A 13,368-nucleotide genomic window follows, 5' to 3' on the forward strand; every position below is an offset into this window, starting at 1 on the left:
ACACCTATAAGGACACACAGCGAATTTACAGCAGGTGAAAGGTGACACTAGGTGTTGGAGTAAGGACTCATTTCAGTCATTAAAACAGAGTTGTCTGGAGATTCCATCCTTTGTGGAACAGCAGAGCCTTCCAATATTGTTTTTTTCTTCCAAGTGAAGTAGATCCAAATCCCACTTAATGATATAATTACCACCGCAATTACCACTGCTTTCAAACCATGTATGAACCAGGAAGTACCTGTGTAGAGATACACACATATTTCTGAAAAGTTAGAGCTGTGAAATAAAACACACTTGAGAGTTTTCACTCTTGCACCATATTTTACAAGACAAATGTCACAGTCCTCCTCTGTATCCTGTTTGTGTGCTGGTGGCTGTGTGTGTGTGTATTCTCTCATCCCGCCTTACCTTACAGGGGAGGGATCTGCCAGGATCCCCATCCCCTCCTGGATGCACCTGAAACACTCGAGCATGTGTGTGAAGCATCTGGCAATGACCTGACTCCTATTTCAGCTGGGATCTGACCTCTAATCTTTTCCTAAGTGTTGTTTAACTGTGATAGTGAGCTCCTCGCTGATTTGCAAGTCCTTTTCCCTGTTATATTCACAGATATTTCTAATGTGTCTCATGCTGTCTATATAACGGTTCAGCAGAGCCCTGTGAGAGAGTGTGTTGCAGAGGAGATTCTGTACAGGAAACTGAGAAGACACTCAGATTCACAGAACTTTCTTTCTGTCAGAGTTTGTTAATAAGAGGCTTTTGAACTTAGAACTTGTGAAATAATTTGTAGCGCTTGAATTCACTTTAGGGTGATGAGGGCGATTTATCTCTTTTTCTTTTCATGTGTTTGGTTGGATAGGTTGTTACTGACATCTGGTGAGAATTTCATGTCAATAGCACCTTTAAAATTACATTTACTTAGAAATTTGGTGATGTGTTCAATACTTCTTTTTACACACTGTATATATGCATATGAATTACCAGAACAATGTTAACTTTCAATCTAGTAATGCAGGGAAAAATTACCTTGAATAAAAATCTGTAAAGTCCGCTCAGCTGATATTTTTCCATCTGAATTAAAGGTCAAAAAGTTATATTTTCCGCTGTCTGTACTGCTCAGGTTATGTATCCTAAGTGTTCCATTACTGGGATAAAACAGAAATCTTTCATCTGTCGTATTATATTTAAGACTGTTGCTTCTCCTGAATTTTATTACTGATGTATTCTTGGACAGTAGGAATCTGAATATTTCTGAGGTGTTGTCCGTCAGTTTGATGTCCAAAGTTCCTCCCAAAGTTCCATAACAATGAGCTCCATCTGGTCTGCCGTCACAGTAACTTTCCACACCTGTAAATAATAACAATAATAAATTTAAAAAAAGATATCACTAATTTCAGTGTTCAGTTGCTACCAGAACATTTATGGCAACATTTCCAAATGTTTACCTAAAACAGAAATAGTGCAACCTATCTCAGGTCACACAAAGTGAATGAGCATTACACAGGTCTGTGACTAAACCATAGCGAGGCTACAGCCAACTATTTCCTAATCAGAGTGAGTCTTTTTCATAACAAACATTTAAAAATTATGGGTTTCATGTCCAAATAATAAAATGACAAGACTGAACCTGATATGAAAGAAGGTTACTCTTCATATTGCCTTATCATCATAACATCATGACCTATGTAGATACTTAAGACAGACCAATTTAAAATGTCAATAGCTTAAATACAAAAAAAAAACATAGCAAGAATGAACAATTTTGATCATTTGATGTTTCAGGGAACTCCTCACATTGGTCTAGTTAAAACACTAAAAATGATCAAATAATGCAGAGTATTTGAATTACACTAACATAGTGTCTGTAAAATGCAATTAAATAAGTAATTGAGGGATTTTCCAAAACTTAAATGCATTAAATAAATATTTGAAAAAAGGGTACGCCTTTCATCCTATTTTATTATTGATATTATTATTCAAATATAAATTAATCAGCTCCAACAGTCATAACTATATTTACTTACAGCATCTGCAAGGATGTTAAGATCAACCACAATAATTATTTTATCTGAACTGAGCACTAAATTTTCTGGAGTGGAAGATTGCTGCCACACACCACGTGGACCTGTGCTTTAAGGACACTGTCAGGGCTGGACTGGGACAAAATTTGTGACTAGAGACCTGCTCACCAGGTATTATAGGAAAAACCATAAAGCCTTTGAATGAAAACAAACGTGATATATACTGTCTTGTTGGTATATATGTATCAATCTAATAAACTTAAACCTACACCATCCTCCCTATTCTGGTCTTCTAAACAGTACTTAGCCGAAATCCAAAGACTGCTTGGTTGAGTTAACCTCCTGAACGATCTACAACACATAGTGGAAACCTGAAATTAGAAGACTAGAGGTGAAACTTGATCATTACTGAATATTAAAAATAATAAATGACAGATTTAGTGATATTTTCATAAACTATTTATTTACCACATAAAAAAAGGAGCATGGCAGGGCAAAATATTTTTTCTAACATGGCAACCTTTAAAAAGTGAAAGAAGACAGCATGAACACACAGAATAATTCCAGCTTTGTGTCTTTTTTTCATTGTAGCTGAAGCACAGGACAAATTGCGTTCCTTTTCACCGCAATATGAAACGCGTAATATTTTCTCTACGAGAAGATTGCGTTCTCTAATAACTAACCTTATGAATAAAATAAAGTTTACCATTAGTAACATCATAGCACCCGCCCAGCAGTATAGAAACTCCGTCATGCTGGCTAATACGCAGTGCGAGTTATTGTTACTGACTGTAAAAAGTTAGCACAACGAAAGTAAACTAAACTTGGTTTATATCTGACCCAGATAGACTGCAGGTCATAACTTCTCACCTGAAGTTCAGTTCCGCTGATACTCGGACCAGCGGTGAGGCAGGAGGCCCACCTGCTGGCCTCCACCACTTGCTAATGTTATTGAATCTGTGGAAACTCTGCTATAGCCACCACCAAACAATTGAGTTATTTCTACACATCTGCCAGTATCTGGCCAATCCACCACCTTTCATTGTTTATACCGTTACGAAAAGAAAACCCATAAAAATTAAAAATCACAATCGGCCCACCTGGCAAATGCCCGGTATGCCCGATGGCTAGTCCAGCTATGGACACTGACAGTATGACCCGAGGTTTTGATTCATCTAATAAACTAAACATTCATCCTGCTGCAACCAGGTAAAAGGGACCTAATGTTCAACTTATCCACATTTAACTGTTTTACTCTTTGGTGGAGCTGCGGACCCTATAATGTTTTGTTGTTGCTGTTGTTGTTTTTTTTATTATTTTTTTTTATTTTTTTATTTTTTTATTTTTTTGCTTTAAATCTCTTTTTACTTTTTGTCAGTCTCTAAGGGGATACCAGGAGGCGAGAAGTGACGCTGCTTCCTGGTCCCAACTCTGTTTAGCCACGTTTTGAGGTTTAATAAATTTGTCAAGGTTTGGAGAAATGAGAGTTGCTTCATCCAAATTGGGATGGATCCCCTTTCCCATAAAAAAAGACCAGGTTTCCCCCACAAAGTTTTGCAATTATATACAAAAAACATATTGTTTTTTAGGGCACCACTCGGACAGCCAGCAATTTTAGAAAAACTAAGATATCCTGTACTTGTTTGACTTGCTGGTAATGGTAACAAATGAACACTACAGAGTACAACATTGTTTTACCAAAGTTACACAACCATGCAATAGTTTTGTCACCTTCAATTGACTAAACCAGATGTCGTTACCGCTGGCGTCAAAAAAGATTTTACTGAATTTATGTTTACCGTTAGCCAAGCAGTTTTAAATTTCCCTCACCGTCCCCTGCTCTGGCACCTGGAAGACAATTGACTGTGGTTGCTGATGTCTATAACTTCACGTTGCTCAAAGCAGCATCAGAATAATAATTCCTCTGCAGGTGTGTACCGGGGATTTGTTTAGACTACAACAATGTCAGACTTATTTTACTGATTCCCATTGCTGAAAACAACAACACATTGACTACAAAACGAAGTATTAACGAAGGACTACAGGAGAAAATTTGAACAGCTCATCATGACAGACTCCAAACATCATCAAAAACAACCCAACTACAGCTCCCATGTCTGCTCACTGTCGATCCACTCAGTAGCTTTCAGAATAACTAAACGTGTAAGCGGCTCTGAACTGAAGCAAAGTGTCAGTGATAAGCCTCGAATGAGAGGGGTTTAAAAATATTTTTTTTAAAAGCTGGTTTCAAGACTTATTGAAGTTTTCTTTATTCTTTCATCTGCTGAGAGGATAAAAGGAAGTGACAAGTTCTTCCACTTTTTAGCTTAAAGAAAACAGAATTATGTCGTTATGGTCTGAGAGTAAGAGAACGAAACAATCTTCATTTATTTTGAAAGAAGTTTTGAATCTGAGATTATGTTAATAAGAAAACTGTGTTACTGTATTAAGAGAAATGATCAGTTACAGATATGTGGATAACAAAAGCACAAGATCAATTGTGGCTTACTTTTCATCTTTAAACACAAAGTAAAAAGGAAAAACATGTCAGTCAGCATGGTGAGCACTGAGTGAAGAATATGTTTGCAGGAATATAAATATATAATATAAGTACAGCTTGTAACATACATTTATTTACATATACATATGTAGCAAGAGTGTGCTACATAATATTTAGTAAAGAATAATGATACTGCTTCACACTTTGTTGACCAGCTACACTTTTGTTGCCTTTTTTTAGACATTATTTTTTATTGTTGCTATGATTTAGTTTATTAGTTTTATTGATGTAGTCCCCAAAACATCAAAATATGCCATTGCAAAAGGACTTTACATACAGACCAGACGCTTTCTCTTACTTATTTGACGTATGCTGTTACACACTGAGGAACCATCCCTTCAGCATGAAACAAAGATTTCACATTTTGATTCATCAGTCCATAAAACTGCCTTCCAGTCTACAGTAGTCCAACATTTGTGGTTCCTGGCCCAGGCAACCCTTTTTTTTAACTTATTCTGGCATCTTATAAATGGTTTTCTTGTTGCAACTCGACCTGTCAAACCTGCAACTTAAAGGCTTCTCTTTGCAGTCAAAACTGAGATTTGTTTTCTACAATCACTATCAAGTTTTAAAGCTGTGGTCTTGTGAGGTGTCCCACACAAGCTTGACTTTCAGAAATGTATCTTCTGATTCTGTGTGGTTTGAAGTCTGCAGACCTCATCCCGTCAGTTTACTTAGAGTGGTTCTTGATGGTGAAGGAAACTACTGACTGACATCTTGACTTCATTGCAATTTCTGTGTAGGAAATATTTTTAAATGTTATGATGGTCTGTCTTTCTTCTAGGGTTAATTTCCTTTTTCTTGCCATTTTTATGGAAACACATGATCTTCTGCTGTACATTACAGTTCAAATAATACTCACAAGGACATGGTATCACAGCATGTTCCAACACTAGTTTTGCAAACACCTCTATCTGCAGGGGCAGGGTTGTAAGTAATCAAGAACACTTTGGACGCATGTAGGAAAAACTTTCAAGGCTTGAGTAACCTCCATTGCTGCAGAACAGCTTTAAGTGTTGGTGCTTCACTTCTTGTTCCCTGAAAAGGGAAGTGGTAACATACTATACATATATGCACATACATGTTGTGTAGCAAGAGTGTGGGAAATACTTGCATGCCCTTGGGGTTAAAAAAAATAGTAGTACTTCAGACTTTATTTTTGACCAGTTATACTATGGTGTTTTTTATTATTCAGTCCCACAACACAAGATATGCCTCCTCAGATACCTTTACCCAAGGCCCTTTCACATAGGACATAGCATGCATTGCGCTGATCACTAGCTAGAGAGAATGATACATCATACAGCCATGTATACCAGCAATAATTTTGTAAATGACAAGCATCACCAATTAGACAATATCACGTCAGACAGGTTTTTTTTAAAAAAGAGTCAAAACTGAAAACCTGGAAACCAAAACTTTGTCAAATGTGGGGGTTTTTTGCAACATTCTTTCCACAAACTCAAGTTTTCAAACAGTTGCAACATCTTCCACACTGTGTCAGTAGCTTCTGTACTGCATTTTCATCAAAATGGTGGTAAAAAAAATCGGCACAATTGTTCTCTCATGTCTTCAACCCAGCTGCGATGGCTGTGCGCAATGCGCCAAGTTACAAAAATCCAAAGGTGAATGACCAGCCGATGTACTGCCTTTAAATTGGTAAATTCAGGATGTGATCTCACAAATTGTCTTGCGACACCCGCAACACAAACAACACATCAAGCATAAAAACCCCATAAGGTCTCCCAGCAGCTCACAGAGAGAAAGCCACCAGTATCAACTGTCCATTAAATACTATGTGTTATAATCTCAGGATAATAATGCTCGAAAACTCAGGGTCCACTATCAGGACGTTTAATGACCACTTTCGGAGGCATCAACAGTTAGTCACAACACATACAGGAACATGTTTCCCACACAACATTCCGACAGGGAAAGCCCTGAAAAACCTCTGAAGGTTCCAGGGTGTAATGCCCCCAAACATACATTAACATCAACACTCTCTACAACACTATGGATCAGGTTAAATAGTTGTCATAGTATCTCAATGGCACAATGATACTGATATTATTGATAGTATTGTTATCAGTCTGGAGCATGGGTATATCATGGGTATATATGAATGTATTAGCATTACTTCTAGACTCATCACAGTGTTAGCCAGTGCAGAAGTTTAAAAATGTTTTGTTTATGACTGCCGATATGATGTTGCTTTGTCATTCACACACAGGAAGCATTTACATGTACAAGGTGGTTCTCAAGCCAACTTAAATATTTAAAGGTTAAACAGAGTCACTCAACACTGGTCATGTTTGATTCAAAGAAACATGATACCGATATAATAGACTTAACATTGACTATTAACTGCAGCTACATTAAATAGTCATTTCTGTAAACTCAACCTAAACAAGAGGCAAGGGAGAACTACATCCCTAAAGCTTTACGTAAAGAGGTAATCTGACGATTTTATTCTCCTGTAGCTGCAGGAGAATAGAGGGTGCAGGAGGGATAGAAAGATATGTGAGTTAAACTGGCTTGACTTTACCAAGTCAAAAACTAGTCAACTTGAAATAAAAACAGAAGCACAAAAAACACTCACAGTGTGGGTAACACAGTGCTTCTAATCAAACCTAGAGAGAATATATTTGTCAATTTTCAGTACCCACCCCCCTGTACAGGACGGTGATTTTCTACTGGGTCTTACCCAGTAGATGATGCAGGGTTTAGCTGGAGCCAGTGTGGGTGAGGGGACTCGCCCAGCCTGACTGCACTGATGACCAGGTGTCTTCCCTGATTGCCCTGATATGAAGAAACCTGAGTACGCTTGCAGGTCAAACTGTATCATCTCCCCTCTTGATTGTGGTACTTGTTAACCTATAGCAGGGGTAGGCAACTCCAGGCCTCGAGTGCCGGTGTCCTGCAGGTTTTAGATCGCACCCTGGGTTAACACACCTGAATCAAATGATTAGTTCATTACCAGGCCTCTGGAGAACTTCAAGAAATGCTGAGGAGTCATTTAGCCCTTTAAATCAGCTGGGATGGATCACGGACACATCTAAAACCTCCAGGACACCGGCACTCGAGGCCTGGAGTTGCCTACCCCTGACCTATAGGATGCTTTTAGAAGCCTAGAGTGCAGCCTTCGAGGGTGTGTTACCTGGAAAGGCTAGAACAACCTACACAAGCTGTTTGGAGTAATAAGGATTAATACTCAGATTTATACCTTTATTTTCTTTTACAAAGGGTTAAGAGAAAATCTACAATTAAATTGACTCTAATTGTGAGAGATTTTATCAAAGCAACTTGGCACAAGCAAAGCAAAAGCACAAATTTTAAAAAATCAAATCGCATCCATCTAATTCACATATCTAATGAAGCTACTCTGAGCTAATGCTGATTTTGTTCTTATATTTGGGAGGAGAGAGATTCGAGGAGATCTAAAGAAGCATTTATATGCATGCAGATGAAAACGACACATGTTGCACACAGCTAGGGCTCAGGGATAATCCAATTTTTCTTATTATATTATTCTTTCTATGATTTAATCAGCTTTAGCGCATATTTATGTAAATTAGATCACAAATTGTTACGTTTAGTTCAAAGTTAAAATGATATTCACAAACTGAGGCTGTATTCATCTGATCTTTATCTGAATTTTAGGTGTTTTTTAAAAAAAATATTTCACTGTTATTCTTATAGATGAAGCAGCTCAAACATCTTTCAGTGATTTTATTGGATGTCATGGCTGCAAAACATGTTACTGATTTAAAATCAAGTATTTGTGAAAGACTACATGAGAATAGTTGAACAGCTCACCATGAGACACTCCAAACATCATCAACAACAGTCCAACTACAGTTTCCATGTCTCCTCACTGTTGATCCAGTCAGCAGCTTTCAAACTTCAAAACCAAACGTGTGTGTTTTGCTCTGAACAGACTGCAGTGTGTCCTGTCAGCAATCGGCCTCAAAGGAGAATGTGTGAATGTGTTGGTGTCAGGTTTTACTGAAGTTCTGTTTATCTTTTCACACACTGAGAGGAAAAAAGGAAGTGACATCAGTTATTCTTCCACTTTTTAGCTTTCAAGCAAATAGACTTCATGTGTGAAGGACTGTGAGAAGGAGAACAAAACATTTGTCATGTATTCTAAAAGAAGCTCTGAGACGGAACTTAAGCTGACTTAGCTTTAGACGTGATGTTCATTGGTTTTTTGTTCCCTTTGTACAGAGATGAGCTATCAAGAAAGCAACTCGCTAGTACTGACTATGTGAAAAATTTAGAGTGATCACATTAGATGTAATAGTAATACATTTCAGACTTTTCACAGTGTTAGTCAGTGCAGCAGTTTTCAAACTGTTTTGATTATTGTAACAGATTCATTCACACTGTACTGTTTTTTCACACTTGTCTAAACTTCATGCTTTTTCTTTATAATGTTCCTTTTCTCAAGCAAAGTTTCTCACACCATCTTCCTCTTCTTTGCTCAAGTAAGGTTAGACCACCCAACAATGGTCATAAACCTACAAAGCCGACAGAGGAAGACGTGTGTTAAACTGGCTTCTAAGTACAAATAAGCTGACATAAGATTCAACATTTGACAGTGCACATGTTACGATGTGGTGCTACATATATAAATCTGATCTGGATTGTATTTAAATTAATGAGATCTGTTTTTGTTTACAATTCAAGTCAAAAAATAGTGGAAATGAAAAATGAAAGGTTTTTTGGAGATTCAACTTAGAGAAAACTCTGGCTTCCAGTAGTGTCTTGAAAGGAGTGCATATGAATGTGAGTGGCTATTTATTTTTCATAGCAATGCTATTTAGGTCTTGAATGCAGGGCCGGGGAGTTTTAGCCTTTTTATCAACAAAGAAAAACCCAGGTGAAGAGTTAGGGATGTATTTCTCCACTGCCTCTTGTTTATGTGGCAAGAGGTTATAGAGATGACTGGTAGGTAACGTAGCTCTAGATAACAGCAAATGTTAATGTCAGTTAATGTGTAACAATGTGGCATCATGTTTCTTTAAATAAAGCATGATCAGTGTTGGGTGACATTGCTTAATATTCGTTACGCAAGCAAAAAAGAGGAAGATGGTGTGAGAAATTTAAGTTAGCTTGAGAAATGGAACTTTACAGAGAAAAAGCATGAGGTTTAGACCAGTGTGAAACAAGAGTGCAGTGTGAATGTATCTGTTTTACCACCTTGTAAATGCAAATCAGGTTCCTTTGTGTGGATCACAAAGCAAAATCAAATCAGCAAATTCATTTTTTCACACCAAAACGTTTTTTAAATAAAAACACAAGTTAAGACTTTGATGAGGCTACAAGTGATGCTAATAATCTGACCACAATTTCAAAGTTTTCAGATGCAAACAAGTCAGTACAAGAGAGATGATAAATTGTCAACATGTGATATCCCAAGGTCGCAGATTGATTACCGGTTGGCCGTGATCCCTACCTGCCTCAGGTACTCCAAGATCACAGCCACTCGCTGCACATGCACGCACAGGTGTCGCTTTGAATGATGTGTGTAGAAGAAGCATCCAGCCCATGAAGTGTTGGAGAGTTGCTTGGGGTCTGAGCAGAATGATCATGTCGGTTTTTACCTTCATTTTAATAATATTTCAGCATAGAAGCTCAGAGACATACAGATATACAGAGAGAGATGTTGGAACAGTTTAAAAACTTGAGCATTTGTAGAAAAAACTTGTAGAAAGTCTCGGCTTCTGGTTTTGACTTCTCCTCCTATACCAGCAGAATTGGCAAAAGTACAGACATTCAGTATTTAAGCAGAAATGCAGATACAAGTGTTGAAAAATTAGCTCTTTGGAGTATGTTTCTACCAGCTATTTTGGTACAAAGCTTACTGAACTTTTTGCTATATTAATGTAACAATCAAATAATATCAGTAGATGGCAGTAAAAACTTTATAATTACCACTGTCATTCCTGTTTAGGTTATTGATCCTAAATGTTGCATTGGTGAGAATAAAGAGAGATCTATGCTTTGTGATATTACGAAGAACTGTATTATTTATTATACTGACATCTAGTAGTCTATTTACTGAATTCCTGAACAGCATATTATAGTTCATCAGTTGGATGACCACAGTTCCTCCCAAAGCTCCAAAATCTGAGTCCCATTCTGTCTGCCATTACAGTAGGTTTCCACACCTGCATTTCCCAACCCCCTGAGCCATGGTCGCTCTGTAACCAGAAGGTCGCCGGTTCGATCCCTGGGCTCTCTGTCCTGGTCGTTGTGTCCTTGGGCAAGACACTTTACCCTACCGTCTACTGGTGTTGGCCAGAGGGGCCGATGGCGCGATATGGCAGCCTTGCTTCTGTCAGTCTGCCCCAGGGCAGCTGTGGCTACAACTGTAGCTTTCCTCCACCAGTGTGTGAATGCGAGAGTGAATGAATAGTGGTATTGTAAAGCGCTTTGAGTGCCTTGAAAAGCGCTATATAAATCCAATCCATTATTATTATTAAATAATGATAATCATCATCATCATCAAGTAAAGCAAAAATATCACCAGTGTGAGCGTTCGGTCTCTACTACTGTGGCAACATTTGCAAATGTTTAAATAAAACAGTGAGTGTCGTTTATAAAGAGCAAAAACAAGGTTAAATAAATACTTGAGTAAATGATTCATCTTCAGTCCAATTTTATAATGAATATTGTTATTTATATAGTTTAATCAGCTCAACTGTAATAACTGCATTTATTTTAGGTGCATATGTATGTAAATTAGATCATAACATTTGATGTTATTATTATTACAAGACACCAAACAATGTCATTAAAAACAACATTCAAATTATATTCACAAACTGAGACTGTATTCAGCTGATCTTTCTCCAAACTATTATTTTTTCAGTGCCTCATTGTTTCAAATGCTTCATCAATAAGAATATTATCAGACTTATTTCGCTGATTGTACTGGATCCTGTGGCTGCAAAACATGTTTTTGATTTTAAAATGAAGTATTAATGCAGGAAAAGTTGAACAGCTCACCATGAGAAACTCCATACATCATCAACAACAGTCCAACTACAGCTTCCATGTTTTCTCACTGCTGATTCAAGCAGCAGCTGTCAGACCTTTACTCTCAAAAACAAATGTATGTTTTACTCTGAACAGACTGCAGTGTGTCCTGTTAGCCTCAAAGGAGTTCAAACACTGGCAGGTTTTACTCTGTTCTGGGTTTTTTCGTATACTGAGAGAAAACAAGGAAGTGACATCAGTTGTTCTTCTCCTCTTTTTAGATTACAAGAGAATAGAATTAATGGACTGTGAAGAAAAGAATGAAACATTTAACATTTATTTTGAAAGACATTTTGAGACTGACAGCTTAAGTTCCTGAGAGCCCTATGTTTCTGTATTAAAAATAAATTTCCTTTAGATGACAAAATAAGTATAAATTTAATTGTTTTATAGTTTTCATCTTTAAAAACCCTCTGTGGCGTGGGTGTGGTCCTTGGCCAGCTGCAGAGGAGGAGTGACGCAGTGAGCTCCCGGGGCGGCGCAGGGGCGGGGTGAACAGGTGTGCTGGGATCTGACAGTGATTGTGTCTCTTTATATGTTGGCAGTGACAGACGGAGACGGAGGTGACAGCAGAGAAAGAGAGCGCGGGAGCATATGTGTCCACGTACAACCCCGAGTTTAATAAAAAGTTCTGCATTGTCAAAGTCGCTCCGGCTGGTATTTCTTGGGTCCACCGTTACACCCTCCTTCTCTTGTGCTGTTTTGTAGCAGTGTATATACTTGAGACTGTTGACTTTCTCTCTGTCCTGCACTGTCTCTCTTTTTCTTTCTCTCTGATTGTGTAATAAAAGTATGAACATGTATTTATAAGTTACACTTGTGTTTGAATCCTGCAGCTTATCACACATTTGATTTCCATGTGTGACAACTGCAAGTGTCCAGAGTGAGGACAGACTGCGGGACCCGCTGCTGCACATCATCTGTGAGGCTTTGCACCCCTGATGATCCACCAGGACAAACTCAGCAGTGTGTGAGGAAGAGGAGGAGGAAGAGCCAGCAGCAGCTGACAGATGGAAAGAATAGACAGACTGTTCCCTGTTTGTGAAGGACTGCTAGGAAAGTTTAACATAACTAATTGTCTGTCCTGAATCAGTCTTAAGAGGTAATGTTCAAATAATTTTATCATCCAAGTGTTTTCAGTGTGGGAGAAAGTACTCAGGGCCTTCAAGTTACACACTATGAAAGGCAGCAACAAGTGTAATATTCAGAAACTTAAAGTATGTATCAGCAGCAGAATGGACCTAAAAATAAATGTCCATGTTTGTTTGAGTTCTATGAAGCTTTGAGTATTTTGGATTAGTAGCACTGCTGTGTTTGTTGCATCATATTGCTGTAATTGTTTATATGCTTTATATATTCTGAGGTAAGTTGATCTATAGTGTTACATCATATTCTATAAGGATGTTCTGTGTTTGTAGACTTTCTGCCCAGTTTGACCCATTTAGCAGATGTCAGCCTGTTTAAGGCTCTGATATCTATTCTGTATGACTTAAAGCAGTTATGACATGGTCTGATTTTCACACCCAATAAAGGAATATTTCATATATCAGTCTACTCTTCATTTTATCAGAAACAGTTATCACAGCTCGTACATTTTCTTTTTACACATATATGTAAACATTGAGCCAAATTTAGTAATGCCAACATAATAACTATATAAATATAAATAACTGCAACTTTACTGAAGCTAGAGTTCACTGCTGTAATAACTAATAATGATTAATATAATAATAACTGTAATAT

The sequence above is a fragment of the Rhamphochromis longiceps genome, linkage group LG2, assembly GCF_057381845.1.
Source record: "Rhamphochromis longiceps isolate RC_006_pf linkage group LG2, R_longiceps_female_GT1.1, whole genome shotgun sequence".
In the NCBI taxonomy this organism is placed as follows: domain Eukaryota; kingdom Metazoa; phylum Chordata; class Actinopteri; order Cichliformes; family Cichlidae; genus Rhamphochromis; species Rhamphochromis longiceps.